Source organism: Pseudophryne corroboree, chromosome 1, assembly GCF_028390025.1.
Source record: "Pseudophryne corroboree isolate aPseCor3 chromosome 1, aPseCor3.hap2, whole genome shotgun sequence".
NCBI lineage: Eukaryota > Metazoa > Chordata > Amphibia > Anura > Myobatrachidae > Pseudophryne > Pseudophryne corroboree.
This window is the reverse complement of record NC_086444.1, coordinates 855305220-855321547: the sequence shown is the minus strand read 5'-3', so window position 1 is coordinate 855321547 and position 16328 is coordinate 855305220. Positions and strand designations below refer to the sequence as shown.

The following is a 16328-nucleotide window of genomic DNA, read 5'->3' as shown; positions in this document are numbered from 1 at the left end:
GCACCTGCTGGGTTACCTGCAAAACAAGCACTGTGTGGGCCCCCGAGGACCGAGTTTGAGAACCTCTGCTCTAGGACGTAAGAGAAAATAGGATTTTAATTACCTACCGGTAAATCCTTTTCTCGTATTCCGTAGAGGATGCTGGGCGCCCGCCCAGCGTTTCGTTTTCCTGCATTGGTTTTGTAGTTCAGTACGGCCTGGTTCCTAGGTAAGTTCTGTGTTATTTACTGTTTTCAGTACTGTTTCAGCTGTTGCTGAGTTTTCCGGCATGTTTGCCGGATTTGTGTGTTGTGTGAGCTGGTATGAATCTCGCCACTATCTTTGTAATTCCTTCTATCGAAGTATGTCGTCTCCTCGGGCACAGTTTCTAGACTGAGTCTGGTAGGAGGGGCATAGAGGGAGGAGCCAGCCCAGAGGATGCTGGGGTCCATATTAGTACAATGGGGATGTACCAAAGCTTCCAGTACGGGAGGGAGAGCGCGGAGGCTCCTGCAAGACTGCTTGACCAAACTTGAGGTCATCAATGGCCAAAGTATCAAACTTGTAAAACTTAGCAAACGTGTTCGAACCAGACCAAGTAGCAGCTCGGCAAAGCTGTAAGGCCGAGACACCCCGGGCAGCCGCCCAGGAAGAACCCACCTTACGAGTAGAGTGGGCCTTAACCGATTTCGGACACGGCAATCCTGCCGTAGAATATGCAAGCTGGATAGTGAACCTGAGCCAGCGTGAAATAGACTGCTTAGAAGCAGGACACCCAATTTTCTTGGGATCATAGAGGACAAAGAGAGAGTCAGTTTTTCTATGACGAGCTGTCCTCTGCACATAGATCTTCAAAGCCCTCACAACATCCAAGGCCTTTGAAGCAATTGAGGAGTCAGTAGCCACTGGCACCATAACAGGTTGGTTGATATGGAAAGCCGATACAACCTTAGGCAGGAACTGTGGATGAGTCCTAAGTTCCGCCCTGTCTTCATGGAAGATCAGCATATATGTACAAGCCACAATATCAATATTCTTCATATCGGCATGGTGGTACTTTGGACACTGAACACATTGACGTGTTCATAATGCAGATATTCAGCTTGTTTTTTCTTATTTTGGGGTCTATTCATGAAGCAGTGAAAAGAGTAGAGAAGTGAGCCTGTGGAGAAGTTGCCCATGGCAACCAATCAGCTGTTCTGTACAATTGTATAGTATGCAAATTATTAATGTTACGTCAATGCTGATTGGTTGCCATGGGCAACATCTCCAGTGGCTCACTTCTCAGTACATGTCCCCCTTAATCTCTAGCCCTAAACGTCCTGGAAATGTTGACATTATGACAATACCGATATTTCCAATGTCACAATTTTGCCGATGTCGACATCATCAATGTCAACATTTTGCTTTTGACGTTGTGACCAGGGGCATCACTTAAGTTGGTGACACCCAGAAGACTCCATGTGCACACCCTGTAGGTATGCTCTGCTTATAAGGGAGTATAGCTTTGCAGTTCGACCCCAGTTTTTGCCACTCTGGGGGTCCAGGAGATGCTGGGCTGCCCCCAGAGACTGTTTGCAGTGCTCCTATAGTGCGACAATAGAAGAGTGCTGCACGTAATGTTACAGTGCAGCACCCAGCTCCCATAATTGAGCAGGTGCCAATATTTTGGAGTCTGCCCCCGGCGGATGACACGCAAAAGCAGCCCGCACCCCCATAGTGATGCCACTGATTGTGACTGCTAACCATCCTAGTGAGGCACTGCCTAAAAGTACTGTATTATCTCCCAGGCCTAAGAACAGAGAGTTGCAATTCCAACCACATCTTTAGGACAGTGTCTGATGCAAGCGGCGACATCACTGCCCCTACCCATATCCAAACTGTGTAAAGCACGTCTGCTCAGCTGTCAGTCACTCAACTCCCACCTGACATGACAACCTGTAGGAAAGATCGCATGATTGATATATATTTCGTTCTGTATAACACTCTAGCATACCTCCCAACATGACCCTCTCCAGGAGGGACAGAAGGCTCTGCTCCTGGACTTTCCTCTTAACTTATGATTGCCATCACCCGTACTGAAACATTTTTCTTATTCATCAACCTGTTCAGCACAGGTACCGCCAATCATAAATTAAGAGAAAAGTCCAGAAGCAGAGGATTTTGTCCCTCCTGGAGAGGTTCATGTTGGAAGGTATGCTCTAGATCAGTGGTCTCCAACCTTAATTGGGGTGTGAGCTACTTTCGGAAAATAAAACCTCTGAAAGAGCTACTCCCTCTCCCCAATGCGCGCGCATTCCAGTGAAAGTGGCTGTGGCCTCGGAAAGTGGGTGTGGCCTTGCAGCAGTAATACCTCCACAACAGTGCCAGATACACATATAATGCCCCCCAGCAGTGCTAGATACACAAATAATACCCCCCAGCAGTGCCAGATACACAAATAATGCCCCCCAGCAGTGCCAAAACAAACTGTACAGTCAACTTATGCTACAATATGCTCCATCAGTATACACCTGCATTGTAATGATTATTGCAGCCATCATCACACCTACTGTATTTAGACTCTAAATAGGTGTGGTGATGGCTGCAAAAATCAGCACAATGCAGGTGAATACTGATGGAGCATAATGAGGTTGTGGCACAGTCACATTATGCTCCATCATAATACACTGCATTGTGCCGACTGCAGCTGTCACACACACAGAAGCCTTTAATAATATTACTGCTAGCATTAACCCCGAGTGTAAGCCTTACTAAATGCAGCCATCACCCCCGTTTGGACGGAAAGGATGGCGTGGGGTGCATGCTCCGTCACACTCCATGTGGACGTGGCTGCTCAGGGACAAACATGGAGGAGGTATCGGCGCAGTTAGCTCTCCCGGGTAAGTCGCTCCCGGGCACGCACAGCCGCACACAGGCGCGCATGGACGCTGCCCACTCCCCAAATCCCCATGTGTGCAATGTCAGTATGCCAGGTGAGATGGTTGGCTGGATTCCGCCCGCGAGCTACTCTGATTCCAGCGGCAAGATACCCGTCGATCGCTAGTTGACGACCGCTGCTCTAGATCATAGGTTCTCGAACTCGGTCCTCAGGATCCCAAACAGTCAATGTTTTCCAGGTAACCCAGAAGGTGGACAGGTGTATTCATTACTCTCTGACACATTTTAAAAGGTCCCTAGATGGAGCTAATTATTTTATTGATTCTGTGAGGAGCAGGGCCGGTTCGAGGGCCCTCGGCGCCCCGGGCAGGGAATGGGGGCGTGGCTTAATACAGGGGGCGTGGTCAGTTACGCCCCCTGTACAGTAGAAGCGCCGCTTAAACGCTGAGCGGTGCGCGATGACGTCATCACGCACCGCACAGCAAAAGGTCCTCTCCGTGAAGGGAAACTAGGCTCGTAGCGTCTAGTTCCCTTCGCGGAGAGGACCTTCGCTGTGCGGTGCGTGATGACGTCATCGCGCACCGCTCAGCAAAGGTCCTCTCCGCGAAGGGAAACTAGACGCTACGCGTCTAGTTCCCTTCACGGGACCACAGCCGCAGGAGCCGGGGGACACAGCGGGCAGCGGAGGGCACAGCAGTGGCGGATCTTGCCATGGTGCGGCGCCCTCCGGACGGCGCCAGCGCCCTCCGGAAGGCGGCGCCCCGGGCAAAAGTCCTGCTTGCCCGTGGCAAGATCCGCTACTGGTGAGGAGACCTACAAAACATGCACTGTGTGGGGTCCTGAGAACCTGTGCTCTAGATATAATATACGTTTTTCCACACAGTAATACCGACTTTGTTATATATTAACATCCGATAGTGACTTTCATTATTGTTTAAACATATTTGACAACACCTTGGAGGAAATTCAATTGATTTATCGGGCACCTTAACTAATAGGCATCCGACGGAGCAAATCAATTATTGCTCCAATTGGGCGCCTTAACTAATGGGTGTCTGAAGGAGCAATTCAATTGTTGCTCTGATCAGGCACCCATTAGCCGTTACAGACACATTTTTTCTGGTTACCCCTTGAGGTGGCGAGAAGAAATGTACCCAAAAAATAAATAAAATAAAATCAGTGGTTTGGGTGCCCTAAAAGTGCCTACATACCAGGCGATTCGCACCATCAGCAATATCGCCTACTGTTTCCCCTACCAGATATAGGGATAAATGTATTACAGCTGCGTGCCGCTATAACACTTCCTGCTTCGTGTCATTACTGTATTAACATCTTGTCTGCCTAAGCGGGGGAGTGAAAGCTCCCCCCCCCCTCCGGCGATGTCCCTCTTGACCTCATAGTGCATCATCTCAGTGCTGCGTCACCCTGCCTGGCCAGCTCCTCTGCACATGCACGGAATTTCGCTACTGACGGGAGATCCATAGTACGGAGCCGGCTCCCGATACAACCAGACAGCTCTGTCCCTGCTGTGGTGTATGGGCATCGACAGCTGCAGGTGTCGGAACGCATACATTGGCAGCACATATTGGCTTGCTATGCACCCGTCACTGTGCCCGCACCACAGCCATATACATGGGAAGTGGTATAGCGCACATATCGTGCGCTGATAACACCGCCCCCCCCCCCCCTTCAATATCGACAGTTCATACCTTTACCCCATAGTGTGGCCGATCTAGTGCGTACACACTAAACAATATCGTTAACGATACCATCCACAGTCGGCATGAACATGCAGTTTAGGCCGATAAATCCAAATTGACTTGCATACACAGATTTATTAATATATGTGCAAAATATTATAAAAAATATATAGGGACTGATAGTAGAATTGCATGAACGGGTGAAAACCTGCATATTTTCCTTTATTTAAAGTTGTATGCTCCTCTACAGATAGACTGCCCCCAGAATCAGACTGGGACTTGAATGGCTAAGCTTACCCTTAGAGAGTGCATGGTCTGTGCCCCTTGATAGTTATCTATGGCAAATACTGCTAGGGCATTCATGATAATGTACCAGATTAATAACTGCACTGCTTAGACTATACCATAGTCAGTGACGTTTCCAGCGGCGGACGAGCCGTGCGATCGCACAGGGCGCCCACTGCTGCAATTTGTGGCTCCTATCTTGCTCTCGCTCCTCTCTCCCATAGTACTCCGCTAGGGGGCGGAATGACGTGGTTGCGTTGTGACCGTGTCATTTCACGATATTCCGCACCCTTCCCCCCCGAGCGGAGTACTATAGGCGGGAGGAGGGGAAGCAGGATAGAAGTCCTGGCAACGAGTATAAGCCCCTAGCAATGAAAATTAACCTTGGCAACGAGCATGGATCCCAGAGCATGAAACCCTGGCAACGAGCATGACACTCAGCGCATTAAACCCCTGGCAACAAGCACGACACTCAGCGCATTAAACCCCTGGCAACAAGCACGACACTCAGCGCATTAAACCCCTGGCAACAAGCACGAAAACCCTGGCAACAGGCACGACACCCAGCGCATGAAAACCCTGGCAACAAGTACAACACCCAGCACATGAAACTCCAGGCAACAAGCACGACACCCAACGCATGAAACCCTTAGCAATGAGCAGGTAATTCAAAAAGTAATTAAAAGCTTTACTGTAGGTCATAATGTATCAAGGGCATTGCGGTGTATGGCATAATATGGTGCAGGGGACATAATACGGTGCAAGAGATATTTCTGTGTGGGGTTTAACATGCTGGAATTTTTTTTTTCCCTATGGTGGCCGAGGTCTGTTGTTGCAGGGTCAAAAACTGGGGTGTAAGTTAGTCTTTTCCTGCGAGGACATGCCCATTTTGGCAGCGCATTTTTGAATGTCTATGGGGGGGGGGGGGGGGGGGGGGTAGAAACAACCCTAACCATAGTCCTATACAGTATAAGGTAACATATGTATAATTCACATGCACAGTCTGGAACCTGATCCCTAGAAGAAGAGGTGGGGCTCCAAACAGTGGGGCCCACCGGCGGTTTCCCCTGTGCCTCTGTGGGCCTGTCCAACCCTGACTGCCCCTATCAATAAACAGTCCGAAAAAATAGGATTTTAATTACCTACCGGTAAATCCTTTTCTCGTAGTCCGTAGAGGATGCTGGGGTCCATATTAGTACCATGGGGTATAGACGGGTCCACCAGGAGCCATTGGCACTTTAAGAGTTTAATAGTGTGGGCTGGCTCCTCCCTCTATGTCCCATGTTCCCTGCATGTTTTGCAGGTCTCCTCACAGAATCGCAAGTGAAATAATTAGCTCCACCTGTGGACCTTTTAAAATGTGTCAGTGAGTAATTAATACACCTGTGCACCTGCTGGGTTACCTGCAAAACATGCACTGTGCGGGGCCCCCGAGGACCGAGTTTGAGAACCTCTGCTCTAGGACGTAAGAGAAAATAGGATTTTAATTACCTACCGGTAAATCCTTTTCTCGTATTCCGTAGAGGATGCTGGGCGCCCGCCCAGCGTTTCGTTTTCCTGCATTGGTTTTGTAGTTCAGTACGGCCTGGTTCCTAGGTAAGTTCTGTGTTATTTACTGTTTTCAGTACTGTTTCAGCTGTTGCTGAGTTTTCCGGCATGTTTGCCGGATTTGTGTGTTGTGTGAGCTGGTATGAATCTCGCCACTATCTTTGTAATTCCTTCTATCAAAGTATGTCGTCTCCTCGGGCACAGTTTCTAGACTGAGTCTGGTAGGAGGGGCATAGAGGGAGGAGCCAGCCCAGAGGATGCTGGGGTCCATATTAGTACAATGGGGATGTACCAAAGCTTCCAGTACGGGAGGGAGAGCGCGGAGGCTCCTGCAAGACTGCTTGACCAAACTTGAGGTCATCAATGGCCAAAGTATCAAACTTGTAAAACTTAGCAAACGTGTTCGAACCAGACCAAGTAGCAGCTCGGAAAAGCTGTAAGGCCGAGACACCCCGGGCAGCCGCCCAGGAAGAACCCACCTTACGAGTAGAGTGGGCCTTAACCGATTTCGGACACGGCAATCCTGCCGTAGAATATGCAAGCTGGATAGTGAACCTGAGCCAGCGTGAAATAGACTGCTTAGAAGCAGGACACCCAATTTTCTTGGGATCATAGAGGACAAAGAGAGAGTCAGTTTTTCTATGACGAGCTGTCCTCTGCACATAGATCTTCAAAGCCCTCACAACATCCAAGTCCTTTGAAGCAATTGAGGAGTCAGTAGCCACTGGCACCATAACAGGTTGGTTGATATGGAAAGCCGATACAACCTTAGGCAGGAACTGTGGATGAGTCCTAAGTTCCGCCCTGTCTTCATGGAAGATCAGAAAAGGACTTTTACAAGATAAAGCCCCCAATTCCGACACGCGTCGGGCAGAAGCCAAGGCCAACAAAGTGACCCCCTTCCACGTGAGCCTCCAGTAGAGACTTAAACCAAGCTGATTGTAGGAAGTGCAACACCACATCTAGATCCCAGGGAGCCATGGCGCCACAAAGGGAGGTTGGATGTGCAGGACCCCTTTCAAAAAGGTCTGAACCTCAGGGAGGACAGCCAATTGTTTTTAAAAAAAGATAGACAAAGCAGAGATTTGAACCTTGATGGAGCCCATATCCACTCCAGCTTGCAGGAAAAGGAGAAAACGGCCAAGGGGAATTTCCTGGATTCACACCAAGAAACATATTTCTTCCAAATACGGTGGTAATGTTTAGACGTTACATAGAAACATAGAATTTGACGGCAGATAAGAACCACTTGGCTCATCTAGTCTGCCCCTTTTTTTTTTATCCTTTAGGTAATCTCAACCCTTTTTGAACCTTAATTCTTTGTAAGGATATTCATATGCCTATCCCAAGCATGTTTAAATTGCTCTAAAGTTTTAGCCTCTACCACCTTTGATGGGAGGCTATTCCACTTATCCACTACCCTTTCTGTAAAATAATTTTTCCTTAAATTTCCCCTGAACCTGCCTCCCTCCAATTTCAGTGTATGTCCTCGAGTATACTTCTCTTCCTTTGAAGAATGTTTCCCTCCTGAACTTTATTAAAACCTTTGGTATATTTGAAAGTTTATATCATGTCTCCCCTTTCCCTTCTCTCCTCCATACTATACATGTTAAGATCTTTTAGCCTTTCCGGGTAAGTTTTGTGATGTAGGCCATACACCATTTTAGTTGCCCTTCTTTGTACACTCTCTAATGTATTTATATCCTTCTGGAGATATGGTCTCCAGAACTGGACACAGTATTCCAGATGAGGCCGCACCAATGACCTATACAGTGGCATTATTACTTCTCTTTTCCTGCTACTGATTCCTCTCCCTATGCAACCAAGCATCTGACTTGCCTTTCTCATTGCTGTGTTGCATTGCTTTTCTGCCTTTAAGTCACTTGAAATAGTGACTCCTAAATCCCTTTACTCCTCAGTAGTTTCTATTATAGTACCCTTGATACTATATTTAGCCTTTGGGTTTTTGAGACCCAGGTGCATGATTTTGCATTTTTTGGCATTAAACTGTAGTTGCCACGTTCTTGACCATTTTTCTAGCGTAGCTAGGTCATCAATCATTTTTTTTACCCCTCCTGGTGTGTCTACCCTGTTGCATACCTTTGTATCATCTGCAAAAAGGCATACTTTCCCTTCAATACCATTTGCAATGTCACCAACAAAGATATCAAAGAGAACTGGTCCGAGTACAGATCCCTGGGGTACTCAACTGGTAACATTTCCCTCCATAGATTGCACTCAATTTACTACAACTGTGTTTCCTATCCTGCAACCAGGTTCTTATCCATTTAACTATTTTATAATCCACCCACACACTTTCAAGTTTATTTAGCAGTCTGTGATGTGGGACAGTGTCAAATGCCTTACTAAAGTCTAGATATGCTACATCTACAGCTCCCCCTTGATCTATTATTTTCATCAGAGTCAAAAAAGTCAATAAGATTTGTTTGGCATGATCTCCCACCAGTAAATCTATGCTGTTTTGGATACTGTAAGTGGTTTGATTTAAGATAGTCCACAACTTTCTTTTAGTAGTTTTTCCATTACTTTCCCTACTACTGATGTAAAGCTTACTGGTCTGCAGTTACTGGCTTCCACTTTTGTACTGTGGAACTACATTTGCTCTTTTCCAGCCCTCCGGAATGGCACCTGTATTTAGTGACTGGTTAAATAATTCTGTTAATGGTGCCACCAGCACATCTTTTAGCTCTTTTAGTATCCTTGGGTGTATCCCATCTGGCCCCATTGATTTATCCAGTTTTACGTTACCCCCTTCCTAGCCTGAATTAGGGTAGGAATAACCTCACTCTGGATACCTTTCAGAGCTAAGATCTGGCGTTCAGCCGCCATGCCGTCAAACGTAGCCGTGGTAAGTCTTGATAGGCAAACGGCACCTGCAGTAGCAGATCCTCCCGAAGAGGTAAGGGCTTTGGATCTTCCAGCAGAAGATCCATCAGATCCGCATACCAAGCCCTCCTTGGCCAGTCTGGAGCAATGAGGATTGCCAGAACCTTTGTTGTTCTTACCAGCTGAAGAACCTTTGGTATTAGAGGAAGTGGAGGGAACACATACACTGACGTGAACACCCACGGTGTTACCAGTGCGTCCACCGCCACTGCCTGAGGGTCTCGAGACCTGGAACAGTACCTCCCCAGCTTCTTGTTGAGGCGGGAGGCCATCATGTCTATGTGAGGAACCCCCCACCAACCGGTTACCTCCTCGAACACCTCCGGATGCAGGCCCCACTCTCCTGGATGGAGATCGTGTCTGCTGAGGAAGTCTGCTTCCCAGTTGTCTACTCCCGGAATGAAAATTGCCGACATCGCTACAGCGTGCCTTTCTGCCCAGAGGAGGATTCTTGAGACCTCTGACATTGCAGTCCTGCTCTTCGTTCCGCCTTGTCGGTTTATGTAGGCCAATGTGGTCACGTTGTCCGACTGCACCTGAACAGCCCGATCCTGTAGAAGGTGTGCTGCTTGATAAGGGCATTGTACACAGCCCTTAGCTCCAGGATGTTTATTGGGAGAAGGGATTCTTGGTTCGACCACCTTCCTTGGAAGGTTTCCCCCTGAGCAACTGCTCCCCAACCTTTTAGACTTGCATCTGTGGTTAAAAGGATCCAGTCCTGAACTCCGAACTTTCAGCCTTCCAGAAGGTGTGGAAGTTGTAGCCAACAGAGGAGTGAAATCCTGGCTTTCAGAGACAGGCGAATCCTCTTGTGCATGTGTAGGTGAGAGCCTGACCACTGGTCCAAGAGATCCAGCTGAAAAGGTCGAGCATGAAACCTGCCGTACTGCAGAGCCTCGTAGGCAGTAACCATCTTCCCCAGAAGGCGGATGCATTGATGTACCGACACCCGGGTAGGCCTTAAGACATCCCGGACCATTGATTGAATCACCAATGCTTTCTCCATTGGGAGAAATACCCTCTGCATTTCCATGTCGAGGATCATTCCCAGGAAAGACAGCCTCCTTATCGGCTCCAGATGAGACTTTGGAAGGTTCAGGATCCAGCCGTGCTTCCTGAGCAGCTGTGTCGTGAGCGCGATGGATCGCAACAACCTCTCCCTGGATGACGCCTTGATCAGGAGATCGTTAAGATATGGAATTATGTTCACCCCCTGTGTGCGGAGGAGAACCGTCATCTCCGCCATCACCTTGGTGAAAATCCTTGGTGCTGTGGAGAGGCCAAACGGCAGCGCCTGGAACGGATAGTGATCGTCCAACAGTGCAAACCTGAGATATGTCTGGAGCGGCGACCAAATGGGAATGTGGGAGGTAAGCATCCTTGATGTCTAGAGACACCAGGAACTCCCCCTCCGTTAGTCCTGAAATGACAGCTCTCAGAGATTCCATCTTGAATTTGAACTCCCTGAGATAAGGGTTCAAAGACTTTAAGTTTAGAATAGGCCTTACCGAACCATCCGGTTTTGGTACCACAAAAAGGTTTGAATAATAACCCTTGTTCCACTGCTGAGGTGGAACTGGAACAATGACCTCTGACACCACCAATTTTCTGATGGCCTCCAGAAGAATTGTTCTGTCTGCCAGCAGAGCTGGCAAGCCTGACTTGAAGAAACGGTGAGGTGGGGGATTTTGAAACTCCAGTCTGTACCCCCTGGACACTATATCCAGTACCCAGGGGTCCAGGCCAGACAACACCCAGACGTAGGTGAACTGCCGGAGTCTTGCCCCCACCTGACCCTCCTCCAGGCCTAGCTGTCCACCATCATGCGGAGGACTTAGGCGTATCAGAAGCGGGCTTCTGGGTTTGGGAACCGGTGGGAGCAGGTTTCTTTCCTTTGGCACGACCACCCCTGAAGAAGGTGGTCGAAGGCTTGTTCTTTCTAGGCCTTGCGGGACGAAAGGACTGTGACGTGGTTTGTGTAAAGGGCTTCTTCGTAGCCGGCACAGCTGAGGGGAGAAAAGTAGGACTTACCCACGGTAGCCGTGGCAATCCACGCATCCAACGCCTCCCCAAAGAGAGCCTGACCTGTATAGGGTAGGCCCTCCACGCTCTTCCTGGATTCCGCATCCACAGACCATTGGTGCAGCCAGAGACCCCTGCGAGCCGAGACGGACATGGAGGAGATCCCCGCAGCTATGGAACCCAGGTACTTCATTGAATACACCAGGAACCCTGCAGAATCCTGAATAGGGCGTAAAAATACATCAACGTCACCCTTATCCAGCGAAGTCGACTCCTCCTGCAGAGTGATTGACCACATGGCAATAGCTTTTGCAATCCAAGCACAAGCTATAGTAGGCGGCAATATAGCCCCGGAAGCCATGTAAATGTATTTTAGCGTAGTATCCACCTTGCGATCTGCCGGGTCCTTCAACGCGGTAGATCCCGGGACTGGTAAAACTACCTGTTTTGACAGCCTGGAGACAGAGGCGTCAACTATCGGCGGAGACTCCCATTTCTTTCTATCTTCCTCTGGGAATGGAAAAGCAACCAAGACCCTCTTAGGGATCTGAAATTTATTTTCCGGAGTTTCCCAGGCTTTTTCAAAGATAGCGTTTAACTCTTTGGATGCAGGGAAGGTGGGGGGGGGGGCCTTCTTATTATCTGTAAAGAAGGCCTCCTCCACCTGTTCAGGAGCTGTGTCAGAAATATGTAAAATATCCCTCACAGCTTCAATCATCAACTGCACCCCTCTGGGATGCGGTCAACATCCCGCTGGATGGGATCCCAGCGGTCGAAATACCCACGCCGGAATCCCGACCGCCACAATCACGACATATTCTCCCTCCGTGGGTGTCCACGACACCCATACAGGGCGAATATAATAGTGTGCCGAGCGTAGCGAGGCACCGCGCCCGCAGCGTGGCGAGCGAAGCGAGCCCGCAAGGGGCTGCTTTCCGCTCGCCACCCCTGTCGGGATTGTGTGGTCGGGATTCTGCCCAGGGGGATTACGTACTGATCCCACCCCTCTAGCAAGTGATGCTGTCCCCCTCGACACATCCCCGTCACCATCTGCAGTGTCAGAGTCGGTGTTCATGTCATCCTGCGTAAGTAATGCAAGTTCACGTTTTTGAGAATGTACCGCAGGGGATCCCGAGGAAGCAGTATCAGACCACACAACCATAGAGGATTGTAGGATCTGAGTGGCATGCTCAGTCCTAGTAACCCTGTCAGAAATCTGAGAAATAGTCCCTCCTCAGAGAGACTAACCATTCTGGCTCTCTAGCAGGGATCTGCACTAGAACAGTGCAATCCTGATTACATGGTATGGAGTCTTCCTGGGAAGATAAATCCTCTGCAGCATATGAAACAGTGTCCCTAGACATGTTGTCACACGCACCAAACACCCCACAAACACTCAGGGTATTCACTAGACAGAGTTTCCCCCCAACAATGGCAGAGACACACAGAGATTGGAGCCAACCCACATGCAGCGCTATTAGAGTTATAGGGAGACCCTAACCCACGCTAACTGTATCGCTTAATAGGTGACACAGCCTATAACACAGCCTCCCGCCCCCCCCTTCTACAACCCCCTGGTACCGTAGAGATAGCTGGAGTTGCACTGGAGGAACCTGGACATCCACTAGTAGTGATTGCAGGCATGAAAAATGGCGCTGAACGCTGCTGGGTCCGCTCTGAGAAGCTCCGCCCCATCAATGGCGCTGTCTTCTCGCTCTTGAAGATTAGACTGGCCTGAGGAATTTTGTGCTGGCTGAGATCCACGGACCCCGACAGGCTGGAAATGGTCAGTGTAGGGTACCTTGCTGGCTCAGGGCGCCCCCCACAGCGCTGCACCGCAGTACCGCTGAGCCATCCAGGAGAGTGGTTAATACCGCGCTCCCACCCTTAAGCCGCCCTCTTCACACTGACCCCCCGCTTGTAAGGGGGGACAATGACTAACTCGCCACACTTCAGCTCATTGAGGGGGTGGCGGCTGGCTGCCGGGGTGAGCATTCCCCTGTGGCAGGGCGCGATCTGTTCCCTCTGGAGCTCAATGTACAGTCAGCGGAGGCAGTGGCTCAAGACCCCGCAGGGTAGACACTGCTCCCCCCCTCAGTCCCTCAATGCAGGGAGTCTGTTGCCAGCAGCCTCCCTGTAAAAAAAAAAAAAAAAAAAACAACTCTAAAATAAACTTTTCTAAAGAAGCTAGCTGTGACCGGCTCCTCCGGGCACATTTTCTAAACTGAGTCTGGTAGGAGGGGCATAGAGGGAGGAGCCAGCCCACACTATTAAACTCTTAAAGTGCCAATGGCTCCTGGTGGACCCATCTATACCCCATGGTACTAATATGGACCCCAGCATCCTCTAGGACGTACGAGAAAAAATGATGTATTTACACATATGCACAACTACACATAGTCGGCAATTCTATCAATATGCCCTCTCTGAACTACTGAGAACACCTCCTTAGAGCGCATTTATGCCCCTCCAGTCACAAGTGGATGCGTACAGTTGCATACACTCAGCGTCACCCATAGTTATACATCTGGTTCCGAAGCAGAAGCACAAGATATGCCCTACCGCTACCGCAAATGGGCTTGTGGCAACAACCCCAAAATGCAATGTAAAGTGTGTTTCTGTGAGTATTGACCTGCAAATATATTATGCTTAACATGTTTTGTGTGAGCATTATATTTTGCAATTCATGCATCCACTGTAGTCTGTTGCATTCATTTAAATTGAATATTGGTTAATATGATTAATTACTACACGTTAAGTGGTAGAGCAAACAATTTGCATAATTATATCATTACACAGTGAAATGTTTATAATACTATACACTACTACACTAGTGTATGGTACAAAGTTCATTAAATGTTATTTTATTATAATGATTCATCATTGCACAACAACTCCTCTTGTTTAGTGGTCACGATATTTAAGCATATAAATGTTTAGTTACCTAAATCGTGCACAATCGAATATGGGAGTGCTATATTTTACATGCTGCACCCATAATGTATAAATAGTATATCCCCCAAACAGATATAAACGTTGCAAACAGCAACAATGTGTCATGTGACAGGGACACCCGTCTGAGGCTGGGATACTGCCCTATTTGCCTGGCTATACAGCCACAGCAAACAGCATGATAACATGTATGCAGCCCCATAGAGGGACAGACTCAGGAGAGACACAGAGCCGCACAGGGGAGGGGGTGTACATGCCGCCCGCTCCGTTACCCGGCACTCACCTGCAAGCTGCTGCACCCTCTCCTCTGCTCCCTACATGGAACACATCACATCACTGTGTGAGACGAGTTGCCCGGCCAGCCGGCGTGCTGCGTCACCCGCCTCCGTGACTTCATCGCGCCCGGCCGGCAGTAGGAAGGGCCCAGGGCCAGGGGCGGGTTTGGTTATTATTTCTCCCGGTGGTGACTGATTGGAGCTAGTCTACCCTGTGCTATTATAGAGATGGTAGTAACCGTTACTTACTGTACGTGATGTAAAGTATAACGGTTTTGTGGTGTACATAACAGTCTCCCCTGATGTCATTTGCAAACTAAGCAAAATGTAATTGCTTTATTTAGTACATAAGGCTACATCTTGTTAGGGCTGCCTAGGTTTTTTAAGAACATGCTAACTTTCTCTTTTATATGTCTGCGCTCTTTAAATAAATAAAATCACAATGGGCCTGATTCAGAGATGTCGATTGTGGACCCAGTGGAGCGATGTTTGGTTACTGCGCTTGTGCAAAGCCGTTATACGCACGCCTCAGCGATGGAGTAGTGTTGACGGAGTAACGGCAGCGGTCTTCCAACCCAGGACCCGTTTACAGCAATGGGAGAGCCCATACCTCCCAAACGCAGCATCCCTGTGGGAGGTTGGGGGACATCAAGTGTGTCCCCTGGCTGTGGCATTACTCCCCCTGCTAGTGGAGCCCTGTGTTGGTTCTAAAAATATGGGGGACCCTTACTCGTTGTTCCCCATATTTTTAGAACCATGTCCAGCTCGGGGCTAGTTCTGCTTCGGGCAGGCTTGTTATGCGCCCTCATTTCTCTTATGTCCTAGAGGATGCTGGGGACTCCGTAAGGGCCATGGGGAGTAGACGGGCTACGCAGGAGACATGGGCACTAAAAAAGAACTTTAGGTATGGGTGTGCACTGGCTCCTCCCTCTATGCCCCTCCTCCAAACCTCAGTTTAAGTTTAAGACTGTGCCCAGGGGAGACTGGGTGCACTACAGGGAGCTCTCCTGAGCTTCCTGAAAGAAAGTATTTTGTTAGGTTTTTTATTTTCAGGGAGACCTGCTGGCAGCAGGCTCCCTGCACCGTGGGACTGAGGAGAGAGAAGCAGACCCGCTTAAGTGATAGGCTCTGCTTCTTAGGCTACTGGACACCATTAGCTCCAGAGGGAGTCAGAACGCAGGTCTCCCCTAGCGGTTCGTCCCGGAGCCGCGCCGCCGTCCTCCTCGCAGAGCCAGAAGATAGAAGCCGGGTGAGTATAGGAAGACAGAAGACTTCAGAGCTTCACTGAGGTAACGCGCGGCGGTAACGCTGCGTGCCATTGCTCCCTCACAGAACACACACAGCGCACACTGTTGGGTGCAGGGCGTGGGGGGGGGGCGCCCTGGGCAGCAATGTATACCTCTAAGACTGGCTATATATATATATATATATATATACACTTTTTTGTGGTATTTACAGTGAATCCTCGCCAGTTGTTTTAAAAGAGCGAAACCGAAGCCCGCCACTGAGGGGGCGGGGCTTCTCCCTCAGCACTCACCAGCGCCATTTTCTCCACAGCACACGCTGAGAAGCTGGCTCCCCGGACTCTCCCCTGCTGATCACCGGTGACAGAGGGTTTTAAAGAAGGGGGGGGGCACATAATTTGGCGCAGTACATATATAAAGAAGCGCTGTATCTGGGTAATTTTTTCCAGGGTTATTGGCGCTGGGTGTGTGCCTGCATACTCTCTCTCTGTCTCTCCAAAGGGCCTTGTGGGGGAACTGTCTCCAGATTAGAGCTT

At 49.2% G+C, this 16328-nt stretch overlaps 1 protein-coding gene across 1 annotated transcript in view; it reads right to left on the bottom strand.

Annotated features, from left to right (window-relative positions):
• PAQR3 (progestin and adipoQ receptor family member 3) overlaps positions 1-14766 on the bottom strand; it is a 127683-nt gene extending 112917 nt beyond the window's left edge. The window contains exon 1 of the mRNA XM_063919963.1: positions 14557-14766. The gene's annotated coding sequence lies outside the window, so the exon portion shown is untranslated. The remainder of the gene's footprint in view (positions 1-14556) is intronic.
• Between the last annotated feature and the right edge of the window lie 1562 nt (positions 14767-16328).